Genomic DNA, 15250 nt, shown 5'->3' on the forward strand with positions numbered 1-15250 from the left:
GAAAGTTGTTTTGGACATCTGAGGATCTAAGATTATAAACGAAAAGACAGGGCCCAAAAATAAAATAGGAAAGCATACTAAAGCATTTGTTTATGGAATGAAAACATCAATGTCCATTTCCAGAAAAATTATAGAAACAGTAACTATCTTGGATAGAACATAATAAACATCCTTTAAATGCATAGGTGAGCTCACAAAAAAGTCAGGAAGATCCCAAGGGATCAACAGAAAACAACTCCCAGGGTAACTAGCCATCATTGGCCTGGGTTCAAATGTAAAGCATTGATCTTGGCAGCAAAATTTACTAACAGAGGGTCTAACACAAAACACATTTTAGAACCAATGCTATTTTTAGAGCTCCAGACACAAAAGTGTTCAGGAGAGATGGTCCCTTAAATAAGGTGAACAGTGTTGCTACTTAGAAAGTTCTACTTAAAATGAGCACATCCTCATCCTCCACCAACATCAACAAAAGCCCAAAGGAAGTATATTTGGAAACAATGTGCTACCCCCAGGAACTTCTTTCACTTACTATTTCCTCTACAGTCACCCCAAGTGAGGAAGCTGTTTTTGTCCATGTTACTTTCAATCCTCAGTTACACCCACTGTTCATTTTTCTAACTGTTCAGAGATGATATTTCCCAATGTGGTTTTTCTATGTTACCATACCTTCAAGTCTTAACATGGCTGTGACGTGGGTCAGGAATATGGAAGAGCATGGATAGTCTTTTAAAATCCAGACTTATTTAATAATTTACCCACTAGGAATGCATTTGAACTAGTAGGATAAAGGTTAAGCAGTTACATATTTCCAGAGGAAAAACAGTTTATAAACAGCTTTTGGCAACTTTTTAAAGACCCTTTTTTGTGGTTATGTCAGGATTTTTACAGATTCAGTGTACTTTCTGTACTGTCTTTGTGCAAATATAGGTAAAATGGTAATGAATTACATGCCCAGGAACCTGAAGGCCTGTAAAAGTCTGAAATTGTTTCTCCTCAGTAATCAGAGGTGTAAATTGCTTCCCACGTAATTTAAGTTCAAAGTATATTTCATGTATTCAATTTCCTCAAACATCAGAAATCCCCATATGGAATTCTTTTTACCAAAACAATTTCCTGACTGACAAATTGGTATTCTTGTCCCAAGATAATGTTGCTGACTGAACTTTTTCTTAATGAAGGTATATTCAAAACCTCTGTGTGTTCATTTGCCCTTATGAATCACAAATAATCACCTCAAAACCATAGTCCTGTATGTTGCCTGAAGCAAGAAAACCGGGTAACTAACTGTGGGAGCACAGAGGGCTCTCTGTAGTGAAGCCCCTTCTTTGTCTTATGGGTGGTGTTATTTACCTCATGATTCTAAAGGTCACCCCAAAGACATTCCAGAATATTCCGAAAGGCAAGACAGAAAGTTCTGTCTCCTTCAGCACTTTCCCTGAGATAATGAATCTGTTTACAGAACAGCCAGTCACCTTAGTATATTCCAGAGGTACGTGGGATAAAATTCAAAATTTAAAATCAATTCTGCTTCTACCCCCCTTAGTTTTTGTCCATGTGTCCTTTATAAATGGGAGGGAGGTGGGGAGCACTGTAGGGGGTTGGTCTGGGCTGGGAGTAAAAGACAGAAAGCTGTACTTGAACAATAATTAAATAAAAAATATTTCAAAAAAGAATTTTCAATTGAAAAAATAAATAAAATCAATTCTGTGAATAGATTTTTAAAATTTCAGCTTTTACTTGTAGGACACTGGAAAAAGACTTCCGACAGTAATAAGCATGGCAGAGAGAGAAAACTATCAGATATAGTTAGTGAGTGAAAGAACAAATGTCTGGATTTCCTGACATAAATGTCAAAAGTTAACATCATGTATGCAAACAGTTACATCGTAATAGTTTCCGGACCCAGCACTGGTGACCGAGGGACTCAAAGGTGAGTAAGGCATCGTTAGTGGTCTGGGGAACTCGCAGATGGTAACGGAAAGAGAACGTTGTGAACTTTTGCTTAAGAGTCATGGTGATTGGTTTTTCTCTGGGCTCCTCTCCATTTTCTGCAAAGAAGTGCATTGCTTGGAAGAATAGTCATGCTTTATGCTCTGTATCTTAGCAGTAGCTTGAAGCAAAAACTGGTTTTACAAAGTGTTGTTATTAAATAAGAAGTGGCCAGGGTAATTTGTGTTTCTATTTTTAAGTCATAGGAAAGTGACAAATGGCAAGTGAAAACTTCTGCAATGACTCCCTGATGCCAAAATAGCTACTTGATTTTGTACCAAGAAATATGTGTATAAATATATATCAGACAACTCTCTTCAGGCTGGGAGGTTGGAAGAATAATATCAAGTCGCTTATTACTCATTATGGCACTTACATAACCCCATCTATTTTATTACCTCCAAGTGTAGCTATAGTTTTTTATGCTCACTAGGTGAAATCTTTGAAATGCTTTTCTTGCATTCTGCAAATGTCCCAAACCTCGGGCCATAGTTCCAGAACTCTGTCCTCATGACTCTTGACCAAGCCAAACCCACAATGGTCCTACTCAGCGCCTGCACAACTCGGTCTGATCATCCATTCTCAAACTTTAATACGGTTACCCTACGCAGTTCTCCAGTAGCCACGCTAAGCGCTGTGAGAGCAGGGCTCATAGCTTTGTAAGTCCTCGGCACCTAGAACAGCCCTGAGAAAAAATGGATTCTCACTAATGCTAGTCAAACTTAATTCTTCAACAGAGTTTCTAAATTATACCTAGCTAAGAGAAAACCCTTAAATCTTATCAGAAAATGGTTTTTTCCAGGTTATGTAATGATTCTAAGAGCAAGGACCTTGATTCATTTTTTTCTTCTAAGCACCAAGCACGGTGCCAGTCAGTAGAAATTTAATAAAGCTTACTTGTTGGCTCATAGATATACAGTAAGTAATAGAATAAAATGCTGTTAAAGATGTGTAAATGAGTATGTATCTAGAAGTATTCGATATTTTCAAGGCAAAGGGTAGTCTCAGTTTGCTCGGCTAAGTAAACCTATACCTGAGATTCCTGTACACCCTGGGGTGGTCGACAGCCACGATATAAGGGTATATTACAAATTCTGTCTCGTTGGTGCCTTCTCATCTGAAGCCTCATCACAATATTAACATGTAGTGGACAATGACATAAAGAATCAATGAGCCACAGGCTCTAGGATCAGACTAGTGAAACTGTAATCTGCTCAAGAGGTGGGTTTTCCGGAAGTAAGGTGTCTGACTATGTCGGCACCGACTGTCATGCACAAAGAAAGAATGGGGTGAGGATGAGCAGGAGAAGGGGACTCTGATTTTATTGGAAGTCGTTCATATTGATTCAGTTTTACCAACAAAACAAGCAAGAGTGTATTTATAGCTACCAGGGATTCACTCTTCACTGACTTGACTCGAATCTTTTCTGTACCATGACATTGACATTATAAGAGCCACAGAAGATGAATCAATGACTCCATAGGCATTTTAACTTCTTATTTAAATCTATCCTAATCTCATGATCATGTTCTTATGAAATACACACTTAATGTGTTTTCATTAATATTTTATATTTTGCCCTCTCTGATAGCACTTATCCATTCTCTAAAAGTTCGAGTATACACAGCTTATTCTTCCATTAGAATAATTAAAGAAAATGAAATAACTATGTGATATGGTAAGTTAATAGTATGTTTTAGAATGACAGAAAGTCTTTATTTCAATACTTTTATACTGGCCAGCATCCTTTTTTTCAGGGGAAATATATTTTTATAAGGATGTTGGTGTACCGGGAAGTAATTTGAGAAAGCAGTTCACTGACACTAATACCTAACTACTGGCCCAGTAAGAAAGATTTTGCTTATCCTTAAGGAATGTCTAAAATGAAGATTCTTGCTTAGACTAATGCCACCCAGATTGAAACCCTGCCCAACTCTGCCATTCAGATTTTTCAGTCTATATCTTTCTTATTCTTTAATGCATCCAGTATTAGCCAGGGGTATTATTTAACTCATATTCAGATGGTGTCACTCCTCTGCTTAAAGCCAGTAGCTTCCCATTGCACTCAGAATGAAGGCCAAAGTCTTTACAATTTGCTACCCAGATCGTGAAGTCTTTTTGCCCACTACTCCTTTCTGTCCTCACCTCCTACCTCTATTCTCCTTGCCTACTCCCTCCAGCATCCTGTTCCTTGAATACGCCTAGCCCACTCTCATCTCAGGACCTTTGCACTCTCCGCTACCTCTTTCTGGAATGGTCTTTGCCCAGATATCTGCAAATCTTCTCCCTCAATTTCGTCAGGCTCTCCTCACATGACAATGTACCCTGGTTACCACATAAACCCGCGACACCCCCTACCAACACTCTGCTTCCCCTCCCTTCCTTTATTTTTCTCCATAGTACTTATTACTAAGTGATTCTGTAATATATCATTTACATGTCTATTGCTTATTATCTTCCTCCCCCACTAAAAAACAAGCTCCCCCCAAAGCAAGGACTTTCCATTTTTTCTCGTTACTACTATGCCTGCAGTATCTGTAAGAGTCCCTGGACATGGTTTGAGCTCAATAAATGTTTGTTGAATGAATAAATCCATTATTATAAACAGAAACACTTATTAATACTTATGAAACTCTAACATGCAGCTCTATCGTGAAATTTCTCTCTGAAATCAGTTCCCTACAAATTCTATCTATGTGAAGTATAACCCAATTATCTGTCATTAAAGAATTAAATCATTCTAATACAATGAAAGAATACAAACTTGTTACAGGTCTAAATATTTAAGAGTCATTAAAGAAGCTAAAAGTGTTAATATACAATATCATTTTCTACTTTAATAAACATGCCTCCTAATGGTAAAATCTTCAGGCTAGATGTTTAGAAAATTACATATTAATAATTATTTAAAAATTCATTTCTATGTCCTTTTGATTTTTTTGATGTGTATATGTGTGTGTATATGTGTGTGAGAGAGAGAGAAAGAGAGAAAGAGACAGAGAGAGAAAGGGATTAGTTTGTTTTGCTTAGAAATGAAAGGAGAAAGTTTGACGTGTGGACTTTTTGAAGATGGTATGACAACGTCATCCACAGAAGAGGTAGCAAACTTGGTCCTGACAGGATCGAATTCCGAGTGCCTTTTCATGTTGGCCCAACAGCCTTAGGCTCGATTCACTGTGTAAGGAAACTAAACTAGACACTGGTATCAAAAGTACCTTCAATATAGTACAGCAACTTTGTATGCGCTTCTGCTAAAATAAACACTGTAAAGTAATTTACAGAAACCAACATGTAAGTGCAAAAGAATGGAAAAGAGGTTTAATTCATACGAGAGAGAAGTCTTAGTTTCTTTGGGAAATAACATGCAGAGAACATAACCTAACTCCAAAGGACCAGGAAATCTAGGTGCAAAAACAAGACATAAATATATATATAATTCACCCAAAAATACAATTCCAGGACAACTTATAAATAAGGCATATCCATGTACTTCAAGTTGTATTTACAAATCCTGAAATAAATGTAAAAAAGCAGAGCTCAAAATATCCAGTTTAACAACGAAGATAATAGTAGATATAATTTTCTACCATTTATTTTGTTCCAGGCATTACTCTAAGTGCTTTTTATATGTGAACTCATTTAATGCTAAAGGCAATTACATGAGAAAGGCACTAGTATTATCCTCAACTTAAAGATGAGGAAAATGAGCCACTTAAAGTTCAAGTCTCTTGCCCACGGCAGTGGAGTTAAAATTGGAATTCAGGCAGTCTGCTGTAGAGTTTTTGCTCTTAACTACTACCACTCTGTAGTGCATCTGACCTGAAAAACACATCGCCAAAATAATGATCGCACCTTACTTGTGAAAAGCGATCGGTGATGCATCTCTACTCTATGTTCATTAATTTGTTGCAGACTTACAGCTACTCTATGCATTATACACGGCCATAAGATTCCTATGTTACAGGTAAGAATTTTTAAAGACTTTGCTTTTTAGGTAAGCAAAGACAAGAAAAATAATATTCCACGTGCAAAGGAAAAATAAAGGGTATGGAGGCTGAATAAAGGAGTGGGGTCTCTGGCCCTGATCTCTCAAAGGCATCACTTGGGCAGAGTTCCTACCACAATTAATAATTTCCGCGGTGCATTATAAACACCCAGCTGGAAAACAATCTTCTAACAAGTGTCTCACACAGATGTACACATTTCTCTAATTTTGCAAGGACACTGCCTACGAATAGAATCATTCTCCTGTTAAACAAAAATATTGTTATTCTTTGTCTGAAAGAGGATTCCCTGAAGAACTGTATATAATTTATACTTTCAACCAAAATGGTGTCACTGAAAAAAGGAAATGTCTGCCCCCAAATAAATTCAACTTTCTATCTCAGATTTGCTGAGCCTATTGAAGCTTTCATATGAGAATCTTCAAATTGCAACAGTTGTAACTGTTGTTATTCAGTAATAACTAACATTGAGTCCATGCTTCCTCTTTGCTGGGATCTGTGCTAAGCACTTTAAATGCATAAGCTCATTCAATCCTCAAGACGATGGGAGAGGAGAAACATTAGCTGTCCTCATTTAATAGATAAAGAAACCAAGTCTTAGTGAAGTTAATTTCCCTGAGGTCACACTCTTGGTATGTATTATGGGCGCTAGGATCAAACTCTCCCCGCCTAGTAGGCCATGCTATCCTATCACCTATTTTAAAAGTATCAGAGGTTATTTGCTGTACAACAAAGTGGAAAAATAACTATAGAAGTTATAAATTCAAAAAAATTAAGGAACAGTGAGTTCTTGTAGTAACTAAAGAGAGGAAAGTATGAATGCAAGGTGAGTCACTACTTATCCAGCTACGTTTAGTGAAACCATGTGACATGGCTGTTTTTTTAGGTCACAAATAAATACTGTTAACTATACATAGTGAAACATTGATCGGAGTGGAAAAAGAGGATCTGACCTCTAGGTCAAAGATGGCATTGTTTTCAATTCAGCTGGGGACTATAAACTTGCATTAAAATGGCTAGAGTCTGGAGTGAAAAAAGCCTTTTTGGTGGGGAATGTTGCTGCCTTTGGCCTCAACATTCATTCCGCTTCTGTATGAAACGGCAAACAAAATTTGTTTTGGGAGATCTGCTCTTCCTTGGATACAGTCTGTTGGGGCAGACCATGAAGATGCTTTGCTGTATTCCCAGGGCAAACGAGGTACATGATTCGAGGCAGACCAATTACACGTTTGAAAGCATTGAAGTTGATGTGTTGCTGTCCCTCCAAAAATAGAAGAAACTGTGTTTCTGCTGAAGTTACTCTAGTTCCTGATCTTTTGAAGCTTGGTTGTTAACAACTTCTTTCCATTACTTAAACTCCCCCATAATCAGAACAATGCTATTTTTATGGTTAATTAGAATGAGTTTAATTCTGACTAATTCCATTAAATGCTGTTAATGTCATTGGGTTCCAGTTGATTCTGATAAACAAATCAACTTCTGTTGCATGCAATCAAAAAATCTTGACAGATCATTCATTTTAGTAGACAGAGCTTGGGGACTACGGTGATTACCAAGACTGGGGGTTGTGGTAGGATGAAAATCAGGGTAAGAAGAGGTAACAGGTACATTTAGGATAGAAGTGAGATTTTGCTCATGTGGAACAGGCTGGTGGAAGACTTCACAGGTGGATGTCATTATCGATGTTCTAGCTTTTCTGTTGGTGATAGCTTGTTGGGTGTTTGTAATAGAGAGACAAATAAAGACCTTCTATAAGCTGATGATGCAAATGTATCATGAAACAAGAATTATGATTATCCTAATTTTCTGCACTTCAGGTAAAAAATGTTGCTTGAAGAGGTAAACATTTTAAATAAATTTTAAATTAGAAAATCACTGAAAACAGAAACATAACTTGCTGTTCAAATAACCCCTCCAAGGACTTCTTAAGACAAATATTGTAATTGCAGCACCTAAAGGAGAAAAACTTAAAAGGAGTTTATTCCAAAGGGTATTCGATAACATTTTATTTTATATATATATTTTAAATTTTTATTTACTTATTTTTCAAGTACAGTTTTCTATTTCTCCCATCCCAGCCCACCCCACCCCGTGCTCCCCACCTCCCTCCCATTTCCGCCCCCTTAGTTCTTGTCCCTGTGTCCTTCATTCTTGTTCCTCCAAATCCCTCCCCCTTTTTCCCTTAAATTCCATTTTAAATCAAAGTAATTTAGCAGTGGACACTTGAAAAATAAATATTGAATTAAATTAGATTCATTGGGTTTACTTTCTGATCTATTCTTCTAGGTCATGATCTTTAAAAATAAAATGCATGTCAGCAGTCATTTCAAAGGGTCACTGCCAAGGATCTCAGGTTCTTCACTTTGCATAAATAGTCTTAAACATAGTATTATCCTTACAGAAGCTTAACTTACTATTTTAGAAAAAATGTGAAATGCAAACAATGAATCTGGTAGAAACAGTGAGGAGTGAGTGACTGTAACAGAACCCCTGGGTTCCATTGCTCTGGGTTCCATTGCTCTGGGTTCTATTGCCTGCCACCGAGAAGAACCATGACTCCCAATGTCAGAGTCTTATGAAAAAGGAACTATTTATTCAAAAGTTATAAAGGTTTAGAATAACGGTGGAATTCTTCCATTAAACCTCACTCCTTTCAGAAACAAAGGAACACCCACAAATGCACAGTCCTGTCACCTCTGGCCAAACCAGAACAGGGGTACCATCTCTCAGGAAGACATAGAAGTCTGTAGCTTAGTTGGGCAGATTCCCCTCTGTATTCTGCCTTTTCTCAGTCACCTGTGCTTGTCTGGCTCCTGCCGTTAATCTAAAAACGCATCCTCGTGGATGGCCGGTGGGGGTCCTCCTGCATCCTTTCAAATCGAGTGGCCAAGACCTTGCAGGGCGGCTACATCCTGTGTTTCTGCTCCTCTCTGAGCTGTGTGGTCGAGACAGCGAGAGAGACAGCCTCTCATGGCTCTCCTATTCGCCTTCTCATGTGGTCCAGAGCTCCAGTGTGGCTGTTGTGCTCGGGTTTAAATCCTGGTGTGGATCTTCCTCTGCAACCCCATCTTCCACTCCTCCTACAAAGGGTTATATCTGCCAGCACTCTGGTTTCTTCTGCCTTTCTTGGCTGCCCTGGTTAGTCCAGGCAAGCGTGGCCCTGTGATGCAGGAGCCACTCCAAGCCACTCTCATAGGCACAGCAGCTGGGGCACCACCTCCCGGCCCATCTGAGCATGGCAGGCAAGCTATTTAGCATTATTCATCCTCTGGGTAATTTCTTTAGATATGCAAAGTAACTCTCAATGGCCCTGTTCTCTTCCCCTTCCCCCAGCCAGATTAGTGGTGGGAACTTCTCCATTTTGGGGATCCCAATATTCCCTGTCACATGATCATTATCTGAATATCTCCAAGTCACGAAATATATTAAATAAAATGTCAAAGGCAACAAAAAGACAGATTTCTTTAGAGCCTAACACGGTTGAGCATTCATCATAATTCCAATCAAGGTCTTGACTAAAATTCTAAGGAAAAATACTCTAATATATATATATATATATATATATATATATATATATATATATATATATATAGTGTTAATTTAAAAAACTTACATTATTTAGCAAATATATAGATATAATAGTTAGAGAATGCCTAGATCATAAATAGTCTGGATAGTTAGTAGAAGAAAAGATATAATGTAGCCCTGGCTGGTGTAGCTCAGTGGATTGAGCGCAGGCCTGTGAACCACACAATTGTAGTTCGATTCCCAGTCAGGGCACATGCCTGGGTTGCAGGCCAGTTCCCAGCAGGGGACTCACGAGAAGCAACCATACATTGATATTTCTCTCCTCTCCCTCCATTCCTCTCTAAAAATAAATAAATAAAATTTATTTAAAAAAAGATATAATGTAGAAGGATTCCAAATCCCAATGTTTTGTACATATCTGTATATTTGTCTGTGATTATTTATAGACCAGTTAAATGTAAGCTACACATCAAGGACTTAGAAACATCAAATATTAGAGTTTAAAAAGGATTTGTTTGTTCTTTTGGCTAAACTCCCTCATTTCTTTATTTCAAGACAATATTCTATGTGAAAATGATACAGGGTGCAGCCAAAGGGGGGGGCAAAAAAAAGATTTGGAATGGTGTCCAGAATTCAAAGCGTATAGGAATATTGGAGAGACATATAAGATGTCCTCACCCCCCCCCCCACCACGGGGCACGAATGGAGCAGGGCCATTGAGAGCTGTTTTGTATTGCATAGCAACAGTTCTGCAACTAACCTCTGGAATGATTATTTAACATATCTATAACCTTTAACTGGTTTCATAGATATGTTAAATAGCTGTGGCCAAGTTTTGAGCTAGGGAGAAGGGAGTAGCTGAGACTCAGGATGTAACTAGGGGCTGTGCCCCTGAGTGTGAAGGCCTGTGTGAGAGCTTGGAAAAGATGGGCTCCGGGACATGAGGGGATAACTGCCCAGGTGAAAGGGAAAACCACACAGCTTTGCCAGAATGGAGATCCCTGCAGCCAATTGAAGAAGAAAGCCACATGCTTTTGGTGGAGTGAGAACCCCTGCAGCTTTGGTAGAAGAGGCCCACACGGCTTTGGGGTGCCCCCTTTGGCCTCGTGGCCTGGAAAGCAAGAGAGACTTTGACTAGAACTTGGTAGAAAGAACTCTTGCCAGTGGACCGTGAGAAGGTGCCACATGATTGGATTAATGCGAGATCTTGCATGGTGACACAGCTGATGGTGCCAGCAGCCTGAAAAAGGGACGTGTGCTCTTTTCCTGATTTACGGTACCCGGATTTGAGACAGTGGGAGAAGGGAGAGCTGTGTGGGTGTATACCCTAAAGGACGTTGATATTTTAGTGGAGGCATTAAGCCTAAATAGCATTAAGTAAACATTTTGTTTCCTTTTCACAAATCTCTGGCATTGAGAGATGTCTTTCCAATTGGCGGCGGGCAGAAGAGCCCAGTAGATATTAGTATTATGTCCTTGGGAGGGGCCCCTGTTGTGTAGCAGTTTTTGGCATCCCTAGGTGGGCCAGATATTGCCCCCTCCCTCGGACCTCTTGTTCGGTAACAAAAAGTTTCTGTGGACTCATATAGTTTTGCTATTATTTTAAAAGATGAAAATTCTAATTTGCTACATCACACGGCTTCTTGGTCATCCTCAAAATGAAACTGAGTTTTTCTAATAATCCGATGCTCTTCTGAAGAATGTATTAAACAGCAACTCTATACCAAGAGGTATAGATATGGTTAAGAAAGACAAGATCCCCAGAAGACAGTAAACAAGCAAACAGGAATAACAAAAATCAGTAATTTAAATAAATGCTTTTAAAATGTTAAAATTGGGGGAAATAGTAGAGAACAGCCTAGTGGAGATTAGGATATTAAACAGGATATTTGGGGAAGATATTTTGGAGAATTTCATGCTGGGAGATGAGTCATGAAGAGGATCAGCTTTGACAATGTTGTGAATGAGAAGGATGCCCAAGGCCACACCATGGGTCTTCTCACTGTGGGGTGAAGTGTAAAATAACATCCCAGGAGATCCTTACCTTTGATCCTAAAAGTGGAGTTCTTTCCGTTACACCATATTACTTACTTTTTGACAGTTTCTCATCAAATCTCCCCAAAAAGGAGAAAGCACACATATATTTAACCTATGCACACAGAATTGTACAGCTTTGTAAAATGATATCGAGCACATTATATTATTTGATGTTTCTAGTAGTCCTATATGCAAGGTAGTTATTATTGGGGGAAATCTATGGTGGGAGAAAATGAACACAGGTTTTGAAATTAGGGTTTAAAACCTGGTCCTATGGCTTACCAAATTTAATCCTTGAGCATATAATTAAAACTCTCTGGAGCTGGGTCTCTTTATTGGTCAAATGAAGATAAGTGTACTTCTTTTTAATAGTTCGCATACATTAGCTCATCTTCAACCTAGATCGAATTCATTTAATTAGTAATGATAGAAACAGGTGACCAAATGCAGTAGACTCAGTTCGGTCTACCCTCTCCACGCTCACCATTTTCAGTTTATACTGTAATTACTCTTTAATCTCATAATTTCTGAACACAAACTCATGTTAGGGGAAAAGAAGTTGAGAGGAATTTATATGCATTGATTAATTTTTCAAATGTAAGACTGTAAAAGGCAAATTAATTTCTTGCTTCCTTATTATGCTAGCTAATGCTTATCATTTCATACACACGTCAAACACTAATTGACAAAACTTTGAAAGAGGAAAGAACAGTATCTCACTTTGAAACATCTTTGAGAACTGAAAATTAAAATGAACATAAGATAATTGGGGGCGGAGGAAAGCTTGCACCCTCTTCATATTAAACCAAGAGCTCACAAAAGACATCAATTTAAACCTCCCACCTGCTTGGCAATTTGAGAAGAAAGATAACTTTCTAATTTGCTTTTTGGTTAGTTCTAACATCTTGGATGATAAGTGAGCATCTGTTTACTTATTTTCATTCAGTAATCTTGTGTTTGCTTTATTTTCCAATAATAAACTCAAAACAAGTTTGATGTGTATTTTTAATACAGCTAATTAGGCAGCAGGCAGCTTGGAAGGTTTCTCTGCACAGCACATTTGCAGTTAGGTAATTTCTCCAGGGAGGAGTGGGAGGAGCCCTGGGTCTTTTAAAATTCCAAATAGATCTTTATTATTATCATCACGTCTTTTTTTTCCTTAACAAAGTGAACTTCTTTAAGTGCCACTGAGAAAGAACGAGGGTCCTCTGATGCTGGTTTCACGACAGTGGGTTTGGGGTCGTAGATCCCTAGCCAGAAACTGTTTGCACTCAAATCTTCCAAGCTTTGAGGAAATCATTAATTGTCGCAAGGTTTTATTACTAGTCTACTATTTCCATCTCCCTTTCATTAAGGCCGTGAGATAATGGTACTCCTGTTGCCTCAAATTATTAACGTCTCCAGTGTGCCTGTCCATCAGAACGTGCTTCAGCCATCGGTGAAACAAAAGGCTCTTCCTGGTGCCTTCCCTCAGGAAGCAAAGATTCCTAGAATGTCAGAGGTTTGTAAAGCTGAAGGCTACATCCTGGTATCACTCCACTCTATGTCCACACCTGAGTGATTTCTTCTAGGATCCTCGTCATTGTTCTTTAATGTAGAGCAATTAGCTGAGAAGGCTGGTTGGAATCAGCTCAAGTGTGAAGGATTCATGGGTCTCAAGGAAACGTCATGTTAGGGCTTCAGTAACATAATTACACCAACACGTAACTGTCGAAAGCCTTAGGCAGGGGTTTTCAACTAAAAGTCAGCTTTTCGTGTATTGTCTGTATGAACTCAGTAAAAATTGATGGAAAACAGTTTGTTTTCGGGAGACTACTCTTTCCTTTCTCCCATTCTAAATGAAAGGTTATTTAGTTAACAAAAGAACTGCAGTGTCATGATTAAAAATGTCAAGATAAAGCATAGATAAATCTAAGAAGAATTATCACAAGTTTTGAAATAGTAAAAACTAAGATTTTACTGTAATAAAAATAAGATGCAGTTGCCATTTTATCATTTAATACATGTAAAACCCTTCTGTAAATGTGTTCAACCCGTTAGTATATAAAATAATCTGTGGCTGAAGGAGAAAGATAAACAGTAAGAATATTAGACGGTGTTAAAAGTGTAATGCAAATAAGAAAAACAAGGAGAGGCTATGGGAATTGCGAATTTGAATGTGCAAGTTGTAATTTTAGAAGGTCTGCCCAGGGCAGGCCTCGGAGAAGGTGACACGTGATCCAGCCTTAGAGGAAGTCAGGAGGGAATCGCACTGGATCAAGAGCTTTCCAGCAGAGGGAAGGCGATTGTGAATTCCCCAAAGTGGTGGCTCTGGAAAATATCAAAGGATTAATGTGCTTACATCAGACTCAGCAAAGTGGAGCTCGGGAAGAGACGAGGGTGGAGTCACTTCCAGTGGGGAAAGGGGGAGACGATCCCAAAGGACTCGGGAAGGCTCTCGGTTTCACTCCTAGTGACACTGGGAGCCACTGGAAGGTATTGAATAAATAAGGGGCATATTCCAACATACTCTTGAAAGTGTCATTTAGCCGCTGTGTTGAGAATACATTACAGTGGGGCCGGGATAGAAGCACAGTGACCAGGGTCAGTGTGGGTTCCTATCAGTCAAGGTAAGTAAGGGGCGAGGTGGTTTGGACCAGAGAAGAGGTAAAAGGTACAGACTTCCATGACACCCACCTCGACCTTCTTCAGCCTCAAGCACTTTGTTCTCCCTGTATAACAAGATTTTGTGTGCTGTATTATTGTCTATCTTTTTTGTAATATTTCTCTCTCGACATTGTAAGCCCCTGAAAGGGACCTCATCTTACTCATTTTGTATCCTCAGAGCTTAGCATTCCATTCAGCCAAGCATTTTAAGGTATGCTATAAATATTTGCTGAATAAACCAGTTAAAATTCATCTCAACAGTGTTTATATTTTCAGCTCAGAATAATTTTAATATGTAATTGAGACATTAAAAAAAGATAAGAAAGGGTTAGATATTACTAAGGCAGCCAGAATTGATAAGCTATGAGTTAGTTAAAAAAAAAGAATGTATTTTGTACATTATCCCACTGTGAAGTAATTTGTCATTTAATCATAATCTTTGGCTCTTTAATAATACCATCTCTTTTCTATAAAAATATAAAGAGTTTTGCATTCTTTAAATTTGGTTATTGAAGAAAGAATGCCAAACCCTTCAAAATCCTGATCGGTGAGAAAGATGATACTGATTTTAGAAACACTTATTTAAGAGAGAAATAATTATTTAAAAAATTCCATAGGAAGGGGGTTACATTACAGCTGATATAAGTGTAATATAGAATTATAGTAGTGGTCACAGGGGTCTCCAAGCCAAAGAGAAGCTACATTAGTATAGACGAGATTGGGCGCGTTCAGGGTGGTATGGCCTAGACAACATTAGTATAGGATCGCTGGATCTGGATTGAAAAAATGCTTCACGGGTCACAAAGATAATAAAAATGCCAAACTTTCCATAAAAAATGATTAAGAGGATGAATCATAAAATAACATTTTTTACTCCTTATTTATGTCCTTAACAGGAATATAGAAAATAATATTAATTTCTCTTTTAGAATAATTTGACTTTTCTGGTCATAAAACCAATATGAATTCCTTGTAATAAAGGGAAAGAGGTACAGGGTCCAGCAGAAGTGATGCCTGCATGAGTGATTGCTAAGTAACAACAT

This window comes from Artibeus jamaicensis, unplaced genomic scaffold, assembly GCF_021234435.1.
Source record: "Artibeus jamaicensis isolate MK-2021 breed Jamaican fruit bat unplaced genomic scaffold, CSHL_Jam_final scaffold_474, whole genome shotgun sequence".
In the NCBI taxonomy this organism is placed as follows: Eukaryota; Metazoa; Chordata; class Mammalia; order Chiroptera; family Phyllostomidae; genus Artibeus; species Artibeus jamaicensis.